This window comes from Canis lupus, chromosome 28, assembly GCF_048164855.1.
Source record: "Canis lupus baileyi chromosome 28, mCanLup2.hap1, whole genome shotgun sequence".
NCBI lineage: Eukaryota > Metazoa > Chordata > Mammalia > Carnivora > Canidae > Canis > Canis lupus.
This window is the reverse complement of record NC_132865.1, coordinates 33,038,431-33,057,134: the sequence shown is the minus strand read 5'-3', so window position 1 is coordinate 33,057,134 and position 18,704 is coordinate 33,038,431. Positions and strand designations below refer to the sequence as shown.

The 18,704-nt window shown below is 39.4% G+C and overlaps 1 protein-coding gene across 10 annotated transcripts in view; it reads left to right on the top strand.

The window, feature by feature from the left end:
• Window positions 1–18,704, top strand: part of FAM110B (family with sequence similarity 110 member B) — a 223,991-nt gene that overhangs the window by 101,794 nt on the left and 103,493 nt on the right. For 4 of the 10 annotated variants that reach the window (XM_072804566.1, XM_072804563.1, XM_072804571.1 and 1 more), the window contains exon 2: window positions 12,277–12,355. The exons of 1 other annotated variant lie outside the window; for it this stretch is intronic. The gene's annotated coding sequence lies outside the window, so the exon portion shown is untranslated. Of the gene's footprint in view, window positions 1–12,109; window positions 12,166–12,276; window positions 12,380–13,986; window positions 14,267–18,704 lie in introns of those variants that run through there. 5 more of the 10 variants (XM_072804573.1, XM_072804569.1, XM_072804565.1 and 2 more) reach the window with 4 other exon arrangements.

Sequence of the window (18,704 nt, the reverse complement as noted above, 5' to 3'; positions counted from 1 at the left end):
CTATGTTATTATTACTCTTTGCTAGACTGACCCACAGAAAAGTATGTTTTTATTTTGCCCAGGTGAAATTTCTTTTTACCATGAGATCAAAGACCTTTCTACATGCTCTGTATCCTAATTGGAAATGGAACTCGTATTAAAGCAAATACCCAAAAGTTTGAAATCCATCAGTGAGTTCTCTGGATTCTGGTTAGGTTTGACCAGTGGAAAACATTGGCAGATAATCAGTGCAAGTTGAAGGTGCTGAGTGACATCCTTCTACTTTTTCCTTTTTCCAAGACCAAAATCTGGTACCTATACAGTTCTAATGAGCCATCCCTAGTTACTGATACCTGACAATAAAATAAGATATCTGAAAGAGAATAAAAGTAAAATCAAGTCCTCTTGCACTTGCCCTTTTCAATTCAAGTCAGAAAACAGGAAAAGTTAAAGATACATACATAAAGTGAATCCATAGCTGTCTTAGTCTTTTTAGGCTACTGTAACAAACTACTATAGATTGGGCAGCTTAAATAATAAACATTTATTTCTTACAATTCTGGAGACTGGCAAGTCCAAGATCAAGATTCAGGCAGATTCCGTGTATCATGAAGGCCCATTTCCCATTTCATGGACAACTTTCTAGTCTTCTGTCCTTACATGGCAGAAGAGATAAGGAAGCTCTCCTGTGTCTCTTTTATAAGAGCACTAATCCTATTTATGAGGGCTCTATCCTCATGACCTAACCATCTTCTAGTGGTACTACTGCCTGATATTATCACAAGAGGTCTATTGCAACAACATTACTACCACTAATGGTGGAAATGTAATGGATTATTTACTCTATTTCACATTTCAATCCGGTGGTATTGAATATGTTGTTATGTAATTCAGAATAACTCTTGAGTAAAACTGCGATTTAAATTAGGAAGTGCTTGACCACAAAACAAACTTTAACCACTAAGCTATAAATACTGCCTTGTTTAACTACTTTTTTTAGTGATCAATCAGTCCATTTATTTTTTATGTGTTAGGTGATCAACCAGTAGCATTTTATCGAATACCTAGTTTTGTGTGAACATTGATGTGAAATGGATATAAAAGAATTCAAAGACTATGTCTTTGAAATATATAATTTAATTAGGGAAATAAGGCTTACATAAAATAGCCACAGAGCCAAAAAGCGCTACAAAAGATAATATAATAAATGCTATATTTTATGAAGCAAGTTGCATTTTTTTATGGTGCAATTTGGTATAAACCTCAAGATAGCAAAATTGCCTTAAATGTAATGGAGCTATTAATTTGATGTTTACTAACAGTGTCGCTCTTTCCCAGCCTGTCATTTATATCAACATTAATTTCCCCAAAGCCCTAAAGATCCAGTATGGCAGACATTAAAAATGAAAAGTTCAATCCTCAGTGAAACCATATCCTAACTTACTTTACAGACATGCCAGGTGGCCTGGCTCACACACCCTACCTGCTCACTTGCTGGAAGCAGCATCCTGTGGTGCTGTGGATGCTAGTCTTCCTGGATCCTGCCAGTGCAGTCAGACTCTTGCTTTAATAAACAGTAATTTATTTGTTTATTTTAAGTTGTTTTTTTTTAAGATTTTATTTATTCATGAGCGACCCAGAGAGAGAGAGAGAGAGGCAGAGACACAGGCAGAGGGAGAAGCAGGCTCCATGCAGGGAGCTGGACGTGGGACTCCATCCTGGGTCTCCAGGATCAGGCCCTGGGCTGAAGGTGGCGCTAAACTGCTGAGCCACCCTGGGATCCCAACACAGTAATTTATATTGGGACTCTCCATTCACAAGGGCTTCATGGATGAGATGCATCTGGCTCTACATTTCTGTTCTGAAGATAAACGCTTTCCTGTGGTACATGAGGTAAGAAGTGCCCAGTAGACACATGCTTCAACATGGATGAACCTGGAAGACTTAGGCACAATGAAATAAGCCAGTCACAAAAGGACACATGCTATAATCCCACTTACATGGAGTACTTAAAGTCAAATTCATGGAGACAGAATCAGTGTTTGCCAAATATTGTGTGTGGGGTGGGGTAGGGGTGGGTGTAGGGTACAGAGTCTATTAACTTCTATTTAATGGGTACAGAATTCCAGTTTTTGAAGGTGAAAAGAGTTCTGTAGATGGATGGTGGTGATGATTGGACAAAAATAGGAATATATTTAATGCCACTGAAGTGTACTTAAAAATGGTTGAGATGAAAAAAAAATGGTTGAGATGGTGAATTTTTTTGTGTATTATACCACTGTTTAAGAAATGTATTAATACAAAACATGATGTCTCAGTGTGTATTGAAACATTAAAAAAAGAAGCGCCTAGTAGATTGATTGTATTACATTTCATTAACATTATGCTTCATTTCTATAGGATAGCAGAAAATGCCAGTGTTATTGTTCTATACTTATTAATGAGACTTATTAATGAGACAAATAGCTTTTTTTAGAGAAAGCTAAAAGTAAAGATTCTTTGCCCTGAAGTCATTGCCACCTACTCTGGAAAGTACTTGAAAGAGACTCCAGTAATACTTCTAACCTAGACAAAGAGCCCCAGAATTCAACGTTGTTAAATAGAGATCCCTCTCCTGAGGACCAACTAAAAAACAACAATGTGGGAAAGCTGCTGTGCCTGCATGTTTGATGAGCATAACAAGTGTGTGTGTGTGTCTTACAAACAGTTTAATTGATTGTTAGAGTCCCTGCGGTCCGGCACTGAATATATCATGGAGACTATTCTTTTAGGCAAAAAAAGGTGGAGGGTAGGCTAGCATCTCATCAGCATTCTTTTTTTTTTTTTTTTTTTTTTGTATTTGGACATGCCTGGTAGGATGGGACATTGCCAGCTTATAATAATAGCAGAAAACCGAATTTTGTTGACATAATGTCTTGGAATGATGGTGTTATTTAAGTACTATTACATAATCTTTGTATTTTGAGGAACATAATGATTGATTTAATTACTCATTGACTGAATTTACTCATCCAAAAATTATAACTTGTAAAAGTAGATTTATCATATGACTTGGCAATTCCACTTCTGGGTATACATCCAGAAGAATTGAAAGCAGGGTCTTGAGATATTTGTATTCCCATGTTCATAGTGGTATCATTTATGGTAACTAAAATGTACATGTAACACAAGTGTCCATCAGTAGATGAATGAATAAGCAAAATGTGGTATGGCCATAGAACGCAATAGCATTCAGCCTTCAAAACAAAGGAAATTCTGACACATGCTACAACATGGATGAGCCTCGAAGACATTATGCTAAGTGAAGTAAGCCAATCACAAAAGGACAGATACCATATGATTCCACTTTATGAAATACTTAGAATAATCAAAATCACAGAGATGGAAAGTAGTTGCCAGGGGTCACAGTGAGTGGGAATGGGATTTGTTATTCAATGGGTACAGAGTTTCAGTTCTACAAGAACTGAAATCTGGAAAGAGTTCTGGAAATGGATGTTGGTGATGGTTGCATAACATTAGGAACATATTTAATACAACTGAACTGTACATCTGAAAACAGCTTAAGATGGTAAATTTTGTGTTGGGAATTTTACCACAATGAAAAATTAAAAAAATAATAATTTAAGGGGTTAATAATAACAAATAATATATATTTGTTATTTACATATAGTAATATACTTTATACATTAATAAATTACATATGAAAATTAATATATTAATATATAAAGAATAAGTAAATATTATCAGGTTCCAGATAAGATAAATGCTTTTTGCCTTAGGTTAGTAAGTTCCTTACTCCTATGTTTTTTCTTTTTTTTTTTTTTTTTTTAATTTTTTTAAACTTTTATTTATTTATGATAGGCACACAGTGAGAGAGAGAGAGAGGCAGAGACACAGGCAGAGGGAGAAGCAGGCTCCATGCACCGGGAGCCCGACATGGGATTCGATCCCGGGTCTCCAGGACCGCGCCCTGGGCCAAAGGCAGGCGCCAAACCGCTGCGCCACCCAGGGATCCCTCCTATGTTTTTTCTTGAAAGAAATGTTTTCCCATAATGTAGATTAATCAGAGATTTTGTACATAAAAATTTGAGTAGCTACAAAATACATGTTTTTTTTTTTTAAATACATGTTTTCTATAACAGTTTCTGCTGGACAAAGAGATAGTTACTTGACTTTGGAAGAACCATTCTGACAAAAAATGAGTATCTCAATATATTTTGCATTTAGGAAATCTGTGGTGTTGTACAAGTTCAAAAAGAAATCCTTTTTAAAGTTTTATTTATTTAAGCAATCGCCATACCCAGCGTGGGGCTCAAACTCACAACCCCAAGATCAAGAATCGCATGCTCTTCCTCCCCAAGCCAGCCAGGCACCCCACAAGGTTGAAAAAAAAATTTTTTTTAAAGATTTATTTAGTTATTTGAGAGAGAGAGAAAGCATGAGCAAGGTGGAGGGCCGAGGGAGAGGGAAAGAGAGAGAATCCATAAGCAGACTTCCTGCTGAGGATGGAACCCCACACATGGGACTCTATTCCAGGACCCCGAGATCATGACCTGAGCCAACATCAAGAGTTAGAGGCTCAACCGGTTGAGCCACCCAAGTGCCCCACAAGTTTGAAAATTTTAGTGCAAGGAAGCTCCTCTATTCCTTATTTCCGATGTACCATATTAGTCCTACAGGATATATCAACATTATTCTTGCTTATATTCATGTTTTTGCATCTAAATAGCTGTCCCACCCAGCTGCTGCTGGCATGTAGGTTGAGAGCTACTTACCATAAACTGTTTGCCTTGTAGTTTTATTCATCTTTTCTAAATGAGATATTATTTTAGCTACTGACTCAGAATCATTAAAACCCTAGAAAATGACAATATTAGTAATTGGATCGTAGCCAGTCAATAAGGTGCTAGGTTTATAAACACTTATTTGTATAATAGGCTCTGTGCTGAGTGTTAAAAATGAACTTTTGAAATGTGCAACACTGTACAAAATGTGTTGTTTGGAACCAGGTGCATTTATCCCTAAGATAAATTTGTGAAATAGACGCTGTACTTAGTATTTTATGGATTTTGCCATTATGACATTTTCCAGAAACCTCTCTCTTGGATATAACACTTCTTTGACCAAATGTAGTTTGAAGCTAAATGTTATTGTTTATAGAGAATTGATGAACAAAAGTGATGGGATACATTTGAGTGAATTTAATGAAACTTTTGAGTGTGCCTTTTTTTTTTGTCAAATCTAGAGAAATACCAGGATCTGTTTAAATTCTGTCTAAACAAATTAATTATTGGACTGCGTAAAAAGCTTCTTTTTAAGGGATCTTCACAGCATGTAAGGAGTATTATGTGAGGTGATTATAGTCTTTGTGCTTTGAACCTCATGAAGATTCTCTAGTTGTATAATCCTGGAAAGAAAAAGTAATTTTCTTAGTGTAGAAACGAGTGATTCATGGACGCCTGCGTGGCTCAGTGGTTGAGCATCTGCCTTTGGCTCAGGGTGTGGTCCTGGGGTCGTGGAATCGAGTCCCACATTGGGCTCCCTGCATGGAGCCTTCTTTCCTCCATGCTCATGTGTCTTCCTCTCTCTGTATGTCTTTCATGGATAAATAAATAAAATCTTAAAAAAAAAAAAAAGAAATCAGTGATTCATAATCCAGTGACTCCTATGTACCCAGAATTTTTACACATTTAGTTGAAACACCTTATTCCAGAGTAGGTAGTATTTCCATTCGTTAATGGAAAAGTGGGCAGGACAAGGTTGCTGAGCCATCAGACATTTAGTGAGCATTTTCCGTGTCCTGATTCCTTCACTACCTCCTTTATAACACATTGGCATGCAATCCTCACAGTGACCCTTTGAGGTAAGGGCTATAATTATCTTTATGTTGTAGACCAGGGAACCTGGGCTTTGAGACCTTAAGTTAATTACTCAAGGTCACATAGATAATGAAGATTTGATAGGAAGCAAGATTTGAATCCAGCTGATTTCACAGTGGCCAAGAGCGTCTGTGAGATACTCATTTTGGTTCTAATCCTCTATCCCGACTAAGGCTGCCTGGATTGTTCAGAGTTGCCCCAAGATGACAACATTTGCCTGGGCTCACTCTGTACTTCCTGCATCACCCCAGTGGATACACTGCTGGTGGGTGTAAGGTCAGCCAGGACATAGAGAACTGGGCTGTCTTGGAATCCCTGACTCGTCAAAAATATCTATGAAGTATTGCAACCTGAGCTAAATCCTAGGGATCAAAGGAACCAGGCAGGGGTTTAAGATTTAGCAGGGAGATACAGCTGTAACTTGGTATCTGGGGTGAATGTTTTCATGGAGACCAGTAAGGCGCCACGGGCATGGAGAGGAGGAAGTGGTAACGCGTGAGATGCTTCTCGGAGGAGGGATTGTATGAACAATGTGAAGGCCGAGTAGGCTGAAGCCTCCAGACACCCATCAGGAGGTGTAGGCTGTTTCACACAGTGAATGGCAGGCACACAGTGAACGGCCAAGCAAAAGCAAGGCCCCACGAGAGTGTTGTGCAGTGATTTGGAATTGCTGGATACAGCATGTAAGGGAGCGTGGCCAAAGAGGCAAATCTGACAGGGGACCCTGTCTGCCAGCATGACCAGTGTTTGGCTTTGATCCTGTAGGTGATAAGAGAGCCACTGAAAGAGTGTCAGAATTGTAGGCACGGGGGTGTGTAGTCATGGGCCTAACCGAAGAGGAGAAAGATCGATTTTGTTGCTGTTGTGGAAGGTTGAAAATCTGGGCGTTGGGAGACAGGTTGTGGGATGACAGGTATCCCTACCTCATGAGGCAGCCTCTTTAAATTTGCAGTTGTTCAGTGCTGGAATGCTCATATCGTGAGCCATATATGCCCCTCTACTTTCTGCCACTCAGAATGAGGTCTCTTCCCTCATATGGTGGTCCACCTTCCACCTACACTTCCCTAGTTGATTTAAATATTTCTGGGTCCTTTTGCTATCTGCCCATGCCTCGGTTTGTCAAGATCTGACCTTAACTAACACTCTTATCAGCCTGGATCGTATAGGAGGTACAGGGTAATTCCAGGCTTGTGCATCATGTTAGGGACTTTAGTGGTGGGGGGATGGCCACATGTAGCAGATTCAGGCATCCAAGCTGGGCTTTTGAATGGACCTGGAATGAGGACATCCTGAGCATAATCAAGAATTATCCACACCCTACACGGTTGGCCATTTAAAGCAGAGTAGTACTTATGTTTATTTGCCTTGAATCTGATACTTCTGTTACTTCAGCCTGTAAGTTCACTAGTATTTATGCCATAGGTAAGAGCTGAGTGATAAACTCAAGCTCGTAGGTCTTTTTCAGATTAAGTAGTTAATAACTCCTACCTTGGAGCACATTACTTACATTTTTTGGTTGATAAACTTTGTGAGGGCAAGGGCTCCTTTTTAGTTTTGGTGTCTTTTTCCATCTATTACCAATACATGGTAGAGAATATTTGTTGAATAATGAAATTTTTTTCCTCTGTATTTGACAATAACACTATCCTATTCCATCTTTATACATTTAGAATCATAATTCTGTTATATTAAATTTTAGCCGTTTTTATTTTTACTTTTTTAAAGATTTCTTATTTATCTTATTATCTTATTTATTATCTTTCTTATTTGAGAGAGAGAGCACAGAAGGAGAGGGAGAGGAGGAAGCAGAGTCCCCGCAGAGCAGAGAGCCCAGTGCAGAACTCAATCCCAGGACCCTGAGATCACGACCTGAGCCAAAGGCAGATGCTTAGCCACTGGGCCACCCAGGTGCCCCTATTTTAGCCATTTTTAACCTCTGAATCAGCTATACCTTTGATAAGCCTATCTTACATCTTTATTTATATCCTAGATAAGCATGTCCAGTAGACCAGGTCAAAGCTTTGTGAGTGCTTAAGAGATGTCTCCCAGTTAACGCATCAAAGAGTTTTAAAGAATAATTTTGGAGTTGATTTATAAACTGACCCATATTTCTTCATGTTTCTGTACTTGTTGGTTTTCTTCTACACATTTCTTGGTAATTCTTCAGACTCATATATATATTGCCCTACATGAATCACCAATAGCTTTAGGAAGATTATTCTTTTACAGTGAGGAAGTTTATTTTATTTATTATTTGTTTTTATTTATTTTTTAACTGAATTTTCTTAAAAAAATTTTTTTAATATATTTATTCATGAGAGACACAGAGAGAGAGAGAGGCAGAGACACAGGCAGAGGAGCCTCCCCATGTAGGGAGCCCGATGTGGGACTCAATCCTGGGTCTCCAGGATCAGGCCCTGGGCTGCAGGCGGCGCTAAACCGCTGAGCCACCCAGGCTGCCCTATTAAAGATGTTATTTAGTTGAGAGAGAGAGCATGAATGAAGGGGTGGGTAGGGAAGAGGGGGAGAAGCAGATTTCCCACTGAGGGAGCCTGATGCGGGGCTCAATCCCAGGGTCCTGGGCTCATGACCTGAGCTGAAGGCAAATGTTATCCACTGAGCCACCCCAAGGAGGTTTATTTTAGACTAAGTATTATTAGACCACTTTATGGAAATCTATTATAAAAGTAAAATCTATTGGAAGTTGTAGAAGTGGCATAGTTTAGTTTCCCTATAAACAGTTAATTTGACTATTGTTTTTTTTCTTTTTCTCTTTTGGTGGTCTCTAGCTACTTACCCATCACAGATTGTTAAGTATTTAAAGATGGAGAGTACCATCTGCTGAAGGATTTTCAGATCTTAGTGATGAGGTTACTGATTTCCAGGGTAAATGATGTGGCCCTGAGTTTCGTTTTGTTTTTAACCAGTTTAGTTGGAGTATACTTGAATATACAATTAACTTCACTGGTTAAGGGTACATTTCAGTGACTTTTCACAATCATGATGTAGACTATTTCCAACCCCCCCACTAAGTCCTCTTTGCCCCCCTTTCTCTCCACACCCTGGCCTCTGGCAGTAATTGATCTGCTTCCTATTGTTACGGTTTTGCTTTCTGATTTTAGTATTGTGAATGATTATGAGGGATTATGAAGAAATATGTGGAAGGTATTTTGTTGCTGACTTATTTTCAAGAAAAGAGTCCCTTTCAAAGGATATTTTGTTTCCTGCACCAATTTTTTTTTTTTTTTTTTTTTTTTTTGCTGTTTGGGGCATGATTAGAGGGATTCTTCTGCTTTCTGTTGCTTTATTCTAATTTATCTTACCCTGCTTTTGTACATATGTAGTTGGCCCTTGAACAATGCAGGTTTTAGGGTGATGATCCCCCACCTGTAGTAAAAAAAAAAAAAATCCACGTATAACATTTAACTCTCCTAAAACTACCAATAGCCTGCTGTTGACCAGAAGCCTCACCTGTAACATGAAGCGTCAATTAACGTATGTTGTGTATGTTATATGTATTATATACTGTATTCTTAGAGTAAATTAAGAGAAAACAATGTTATTAAGAAAATCATAAGGAAGAGAAAATATATTTACAGTACTGTACTGCCTTTACAGAAAAAATAATCTGGGTATAAGTGAGCCTCAAAGTTCAAACCCACACTGGTCAAGGACCAGCTGTACTGTTTACTAAATCTGTCAAGTCATGTTCCCTGAGAAAACCCAAGTAGTTCTATTAACTGCCCCTCCAAGTGCACATTCACAGATATACATTCATCACGTGCACACCTTGACTCGGTCAGATGCCACTATGAAAGCCTCCTTAATTATCTCCCTCATCAGCCCCCAGTGAGCAAGGACAGCATCTCCTGCTTTTGGGTTTCTGTGCACCTGGCACTGGCAGTGCAAATTGTTGAGGAGTCAACAAATGATTGTTGAAGATAATAAGTTGCTGAGCTAGGTAAATTAAGTGCTCTTGAGTTTTAGAGAATAAGAGTTCTGTCTGCACTGATGGATCTAATGGTAAATTATCTTTAAAATTCTTACTTTAAAAACTGCTTATATAAGCTTTTACTGTAGTATACCTACATTTTGCTTGCTAGCTATCTATAAAACCTTCTTGAAAATATGTTGTAGCAAAGCTATGATTATGGTTTGACTGTGATTAAGAGGGGAATTCTATTTTTAGAGTAGACGTATCTAGGTTAGACAACCTAAAAGTATCCCAAATTTTATTTCAGATTTCTCATGGGCATTAGTGGTTTAATCTTTTCAGTGGAGCGAAAGGCAGAGTTATGTTTTTGATCATTTTGAATAGTGTTTCATATTAATAGAAAGTTAAGTTGACTCATCAAGTGGTGTTCATGCTGTGTGGAGTAATAGAAGCTTAGAAAATAGATGAAATTGTAAGCTCTGAAGAGCTTGTTTATGGAAATCAAAGATCAGTTATGATCTAATAGAGCGCTAGATTGGCACCTATGAAATCTGAGCTCTAGAACCAGCTGAGCTGTGTGACTTTGGAGAGGTCAGTTGACCACTCCAGGCTTTCATTTCCTTAGATGTGAAAGGAGTGGGTTACAAGCCCTTAGCTTTAAACTGTGATATGAATTATTTTTTATTAGAATGGTTTTGATGTCACATGGCGACTTTGAAGATAAACCCAATCCTGAAATTCATTTATGGTATTATTCTCCATCCCAATCATAATGGTGTGACTGGCATTTCTCAAACATTAGAGGAAGGATTGACCTCTTTGTTGTTTTCTCTCTTCATAAGTAAAAGAAAGGAGAGCAAAAATAATGATAAAGATGAAAAGGATTTTTTAAAGACATTTTTGATATAATTTAGGGCAAGACAAAAAATACTATTTGGAAAAATAGTTAAATATAAAACTTTTTACTGTGTTATGAGTCACCATCAATCTTAAATAGCTCAGGGTCCAATTTCAATAAAAATTTCTCCAATACTTTGTTAAATGTGTATGATTTTATTCATTTGAATTCTGGAATCCTATATTTCAGCAGGCGAATAAAACCTTAAATTGCAAAGAGTAAACAATCAAAAAGATCTGAAGGACATAGAGTTCATATTTCTATTAGAATCTGGTACTAATTTTTACCTAATGTTCTTGTTGAACATTGTCAGATACAAGGATGGGGGAAAGTAGATGATTTTGAAAGTTTTAAATGTGGGTGTGGGAAGTATCAGTCTCAGTTGTTATTTAAATAGACATTTTCAGGCTCTGTTTTTTTATTTTTATTTTTTGAAGCTATGCAAAATCTAGGTCAAGATTTGCAGCCTTGTTAATAAACTTCTGGCATACTGTTCAGTACACATTACTCCAGAAAGAACGTAATGATGGTTGGGACGTTGGCATTGAAGTGGTTCTTAGCCATTGCCTGTCGAAGTCCCCATGTATCCATGGGGAGAATACAGTGCATCTGAATAAAAAAAAAGATATCTTTTGCAATCTGAGCATCTTCCTTCCCTGTCTCTAGCTCTCACTTTCAAGTAAACAAAGATGTGGTTATTTGGATTGATGGCATCCAAGGAAAGCAGATGCTGAAGGGGGAAGGTATTTAAATTTTCCACCACTGTATCGTCTTGCGAGTTGCCAGGTATTTAGATAACAATCACTTTCATGATTGATCCAAGTCTAATAAAAGCATTGATGTGTCAGACCTCTGGTATCCATCAACTTTCCTCAAAAAAGCCTCAGTTTTTCCCCTTTGTAAAATGGAATCTCATTGTTTCTGAGCCCGAGTAAGTGCTGTCAGTGTTAATTGTTTCCTTCCTAAAAGATGAAACATTGTGTGCTCGCAATTTGGGACAATGTTGCCTCCAAGCTCTGCTGTCCTGGCTCCAAGAGAAAGAAGCCCCTGGACAACTGGGCATGTGTGTGTGAGTTCATGCATAGCAGCATTTGGAGAATGAGACTGGCTAAAATGCCTATTTTGTAATATTTTATTCGCTTACAAACATTAGCAAAGTTCCTAAAGTCTCTCAGATTCCCTCTGCAGTGATGCAGCTGTTGGTGAGGGGCTACCTCGTTTCCTGCATGGTTTAGTGACCTAGAAGGACTGACCAGGTGGGCGGAGGTGTTGTGTTTGGAGTGGCACAGGGCACCGCGGCGGGGGCTATAGGCAGTAGCAGTACACAGGCTCCTTGTTTGGTTTGTTTTCCAATAAATGCACAAACAAAGCCCACCCTACGATTGATTTTTGTTTTCTTCTAGAATCAACTTCAAGTTTGCTAGAGCAGCTGTATTTATTTGCAAGAGGCTTTGGGCATGAATTTTTTTCCCCAGGTATATTAGGAAATACACTGTCTCTTCAGTGAAAATCGGTCTCTTTTTAATGATACTTGAAAAATTAATCACTTTTGTTCTCCAGATTGACTTTTAAATCTTTCCCTTTAGAAATCGCCGGCTGGACATCCAGAGCACCTAGCCTGTTTTTTTCTGCATCTTGAATTGAGCATTAACAGGACTCTTGAAGGTATGAAAGGGAGGGGAATCAAAGGTAATTCTGTGTTAAAACGTCTATTATTAAATGTATGTGTAACACTGACGATCATAAAGTAAAAACGATCTTTTATTTGTCGAACAGAATTTAGATGTCCACTGTTTCCATTCCGATTTACCTTCTATTCCTCCCTTCTGTTCCCTCCTTTCCCTGTCCCTTTCTCTTCTCGCCTCCTCCGCTCCTTCCTCCTCTCCTTTCTTGCCATGAATTCGTCCAGCACGCCTTTGGGAAGTCCGCCCTGTGCTGCGCACAGTCCTGGGCACACATACCCGTCCCTGTCTCTTGGCCCGTGGCAGGAATGCGAGGGCTCTCCTGGCCCTTTCTCAAGTTGCCCGAGTGTTTACCTGCAGTGGCTTTTTGTGAATCCTGTGGATATGTATAACCTCCCCGGTGTGGACTGTTAGAGTCACAGTCGCTTTCAGGGATGAGTAAAAAGCACAGCAGGTGTACTGTCTCCCGACGAGTGAATTTCTAAGTATTCTCACTTGGCATGAGATTTGCTATATTTTTTTTGCGACCACTAACACAGTACCTAGATTGCACAAGAATGAGATGTCATAGGTCTATAACATAGAACGTGGCTGTCTACACTAAAGCCACTCTCCAGAGATAGTACTGCTTCAGTCGAGGTGTAGACATGTTACATTCCTCTCCATGAGTAGACTCCTGTTAATAAAGGTGTGCAGTCTATACTGAGTGCCTTCATCTAGTTGGTAAACGTGGTTTCGTAATTTCTGCCAAATATAGTACCTTATTTATTTTTTAGCACCTTATTTATTTATTTTTGTTTTGGTCTTTGCTAATTGAAAGGGCAGTTTCTATGGGGTGGGGTGGCTGCTGGCACTCCCATGTGCTTTTAGTTCACGTTGGTGTTTTGAGGTCCCTTTGTGGTTAAGCTGTCACTTAGGCCAAATGGCATTAAGAATGCATTAGTCATTGCAGTATTCCTTGGGATGCCTGGACTCAGGTCAAGGTGAGCACCCTCATTTTGAGTGCTGGGTGGGAATGGAGAACTTCTCCCTAAGCCGAAAACATCTTCCGTAGTGAACATACTACTCTATGTGATTCTTGGGACATTAGTCTCATTTTCCCAGTGCCTCTGTCTGTCCTTAGGTCAGTGGTTGTGAGTCAGCTCATGGCCAGCACAGGTGTCTTCCTCCCAGCGGGACTGCTGCTCACCGTGGCTTCTTGCCTTCCTCCTGGAGTAAGGCTTCCTGGCCTTACTTCCAAGACTTGGCTCCCTACTACCCTTCCCTTTAGGCTTTGTTAACCTCCATGCACACTATTAGAATCAATGCCCTCCCTCCTTGATGCTCCCTGCTGCAAGAACTTTGCCATGATTCCAACAGCCTTTGTTTCCATGTTGTTGGTCTCCCTACACTGTAGGTTGTTGAGGTTGGCCTCTGGCTTATTTAGCTCAGTAACCTGGAGCCTAGTGTGGATGGGCACATAGTAGATCATAATAAGTAAGCAGTTGGTGACCACTGAATGGACATAGGGCACCTATTCAGAACAAGGCTCTTTATTGGGTCACACATCCCTGGGACCTGAGCTGTGCCAGCTATGAGGCCGGATTTCAGTTTCCTGGTTGTAAGTTTCTTCAGGGAACCTTGGAGGATAGGTCCTAACCTGATTTAAGAGTTGGCTTGTGGATTAGGGGTTCAGCTCTGGCCACACCAGCCCTGGCCCCTTTCCTATCTGTTCTTCTAGCCCTTATTGTAGATGGGATGGAGGGCAGACATGGAGAGCCACATTCCTTGGGGACGGTGGATAAGATCGTGGCTTTGGCATCCCAAAGATCTGTGTGCTCTGTCACATGATGTATATGATGTTGGGAAGACTGTTGGCTCTGTGCCCCGGTGTCTTCATCTGTCAAGGATTATGGTGAGCATTAAATGAATGAGCTGCAACATAGAAGTAGCTTTTGTTGCACTTTCTGAAGAGTAGAGATAATAACATTTACTTCTCATGGTTTTAAACAGGCTGCTCCTATACAGTTGATCCTTGTACCACATGGGTCTGAACTGTGTGGATTCACTTACATGAAGGTTTTTTTTTTTTTCAATAAATAAATGTACAGTATTGTAAATGTATTTTCTATTTCATATGGTTTTAACATGTTCTTTCCTCTGGCTTACATTGTTGTAAGAAACAGTATAGAACACATGTTACATACGAAATACAGTGAATCGATTATGTTATCATTAAGGCTTCTGTCTGCAGTAAGCTATCAAGTAGGTAAGTTTTGGGGGAGACAGAAGTTATATGTGGATTTTTGACTGCATGGGGGTTAGTGCCCCTAACATGGGGGGTGGTGCCAGGCACATAGCACTCAACAAATGGTAGCCCTTAGGGGTAATGGTAACCTAACAATAGCATTATCAGCAAAGGTATTTAGAATGGGACAGATATGGTGACCCTGAGTGCTGGCTAATATCTAATAGTAGTATGTGAGAATGACTACAGATTCATGGGGCACCTGAGAGGCTCAGTCAGATAAGCCTCTGCCTTTAGCTCAGGTCAGAATCCTGGGGTCCTGGGATTGAACCCCTGCCTTAAGCTCCTTCCTCAGCAGGGAGTCTGCTTCTCCTTCTGCCTTTGCCCCTCCCCCTGCCCGTGCTTGCTTACTCTCTCTCTCTCTCTCTCTCTCAAGTAAATAAATAAATAAATAAAATCTTAAAAAAAAAAAAGGAAAAAAAGAATGGCCACAAATTCAGTTTGTCAATCAGACAGTATGTATTTATTGAAACATTTTTGTACAATCTCATCATTAGCTTTATTAAATTACTGTCTACTTAGGACACAAAAGTTAACTCAAAAAGGCTTTGTTTATGATTAACTATTGAGTGAATAATTAAGAGTTATATACTACTATAATCTTTTTGTTCCTATTAGCGTCCACTTTTTAAATAGGAAGGACAGCCTTCTGTTGGATTTTTATGAAATTGTAAAACTACTCTATGAATAAAGATAGTAGATCTTGAATGACTTTAGAATACCTTACCCTACCTATATATGTCTTTAATCACAATATATATGTGTAAATATTTTGGTCTTTCTCATTAGTGCCTTTCTTTCATCATTCTTAAATATTAAGTATATTGAAGTATTATCACCCATGTTATATGGTTGTTCCAAAACTATAAAAGGGGAAACAAACTGAACTCTAATAACATTTTATTCTACTATACCTAAATTAAGTGGAGCTTCTAGGAAAAACTTTGACATTCTTTTTTTTCCTATACTTTGAACCAAAACACATTTGAGTTTTTGGTATATTAGAGAATTTCTTACTATTTTTTTAAAGATGTTATCAATTTATTTGAGAGAGATATTGTTGGGAGGCAGGGGCAGAGGGAGAGAAAGAAGCAGACTCCCTGCTGAGCCGGGAGCCTGATGTGGGACTCAATTCCAGGACCCTGAGATCATGACCTGAGCCAAAGGCAGATGCTTAACCCACTGAGCCATCCAGGTGCCAGTCTCACTATTTTTTTTTTTTTACACATTTACTTTTGGTACACTTGAAACAAATGACATTCCATGGCTTAAGAATGTCTCTTAAAGAAAAAAGTATGTAATTCAAGTGACCGTGAGTCACCTGAGGATGCAAGTGTGTTTGAGCCCTTCTGGTGGTAGAAGCCTGTCTTGTGATCCTTGCACCTGGGCCTGGCAGAGAGCATGCTCAGTGAAGATGGGAACTGAATTAAAGACACAGCAAGGCAATTGGAGAACTGAAAATGCCCTTGTTAGAATACTGAGAATATGATGATTTTTCAAATTTGCCTTTAGTATTACTGTAATTGAGTTTAAACTATAAATAAAGACCTTTCAGTGGGAGTGACATTTAGTGTGTATTTGAAAGCAGTGAAACTAGTTCTTTGTTCTGTCCTTAGTTTAGGATGCTTATGGCCTGGGGATCTGTCTCCTCCACCCCTCCGCCCTTCTGCCCTCCCTTTGAAGCTTCTACTTCTTTCTTTTCTTGCCCCCTCTCCCTCTATTTCTGCCCTCCTGCCCCTCCCTACCCACCTCCTGCTTGGTTTTAAGAAGGACCTTGAGCCAGGCCCTATCTGGCCCTGCTCTCCTATTCCTGGGCAGTGGCCTCAGGTGTCTTCTTCAGAGGTCCTGAGGAGAATTCAAACTAACAGCAGCAACCACCCTTGAGTAATAATGCAGCTACCCCTGCCCTTCTGCTGACTTGGGCAACCCCCCCCCCCCCCCCCCCCCCCCCCCCCCCCCCGCTCCCAGCCTCTCTGTTAGAATCCCTGGTAGTACATCTCTGACATGGAGTTAAATCCAACTCTTTGAGTAGTTTTGTCAATGTCCTTTGCTACATCTTTCCTCAGCTAACTTGGGAAGAAAACATTCTGCTTCTATTAGCATCACTGTTTTCTGGCAGAGAACAGTATTCTGGTTGCATTTCACAGGAAACACCCAGGTTCAGCCAGAAGTGCACAGTTCTGTTTGAAATCAGACTTACTCTCTTATCTGCCAGCATTTCTTCCTCATGATAGAAATCTAGCACTGTAACTCCTGAACTGGCTTATTGGCATTTTTTCCAGCAACAGATATTCACCTCTTTTCATCACAATCTTTAAAGATTTTTGCATTTGAATGAACTGACACACAATCATTATGGTTTTTTTTTATTATTATTTGGATATTTGCACAACTTAAAAATTTGACTTTGTTACATGGTTGTACATAGATTATGGTTTGCCCTGAGATTAAACAAGTAAAAAAAGTGCAGCTACTTAAGATTTGTAGCACCACAAGTGAAAGTTTCTGGAAACCAGGGAGTAGTTTAATTCCTGTTCTGAATGGGATGTTAGTGAGCTCCTCCCCTCCATACCCCTGGCCCCTGCCAGAGTAACCTTTGGTTTAAAACTCTCGGAGACTTCTTTGCTTTGGGTTTAGATCTGACCCAAGTACCATCAAAGAACAAACCATTTAAGCAGGAATTTATTTGCATATGTAATATACATACAGTTCTTCAAATCATAGGAACATTTGAGTTTTTCTTTTCCAAGTACTGTTTTTATTTTTCTTTTTTGAATTTCTGTAATATAAACTCAGATTTTCCTAGACTGTGTTTTTCTGATTAATAATCAATCCTCCTTCCTTCCTTTTCTCCTTCCTTCTTTCCTTGCTCCCTCCCTTCCATCCTTGTGTTATTGTTTAGTTGAAGAAAGAAGAAACATCTGATGGTATGTTTTAGTTTTTCAGAGTTTTTAGACACCAGTAAGTTATTGATAGATCTTTCATATATGAATGACATTAAGTACGTGTTAATTTTTTGTGCCAACTTGGTTTTCTAATCCTAGGCTCTAATGAACCTGCAAAACCTGTTATTTACAGTACATAAATTCTAATTGTTACTACATACGATTCTTTAAAAAAAAAATATACTGCTTTTCCAGGGTTTCATACCCAAATGTGAAATTTGGCTTTCCTTCTCTGAAAGGAAATTTGCCTGTTGTACTGATTTAAAATGTTCCCAATTTAAGTTGCAAACTCAAATCATGTAGATGAAGCTCTGTTTTAACAAGGAGTACTGTGTATAATCTTTAAAGTTTTTCTAGTAGCATCCCTTTTCAATGAGTACCATTCTTGGCTACGTTTTGTGACTTGTTTCCTGAGTTAATTAGAACCAGAGAGCAAATATTTCTTCTCTCTCTCATTGTTGTTCAGGGTCACCTTTCCACCCACCCTGGTTAGCATTCCACTTCAGAGGTTGCTCTTCTCTCTTTGTCTGCTGGACAGATAGGCATCACCAAAACATGACACAAACAGGGACTGTCTGGGTTTGAAATGCAGAATGTAGGGGCCAAATGAATTCTAGATTGTTCTGACCTAGGAACTCACCCAATTTTTGTTTCTTAATCTTCAAAAGGTATGACTAGGAGGATCATTGCACCTCTTGATAAGCCAGTTGGCAGGGCACCTGGCTGGCTTAGTGGTTGAGCGTCTGCCTTAGTCTCAGGGCGTGATCCCGGGGTCCTGGGATCTAGTCGCACATTGGGCTCCCTGCAGGGAGCCTGTTCTCCCTCTGCCAGTGTGTCTGCCTCTCTCTGTGTCTCCCTCTGGTTGTGTCTCTGCCTGTCTCTCTGTGTCTCTCATGAATAAATAAAATCTTAGAAAAGAAAAGAAAAAGCCAACTGGCCTTTTCTCCTTGAGTGATTGCTAATACACATATAAATGTGTGTTAGCCTCTTTTTGCTTACATTTTAAGTCTCAGATATTACTCATTCTGGATCAGGTGGCAAAGCTGCCATCATGCCTCCCCATCAATCTTGGGAACATTATTGATGACTGTTCTCTGTAC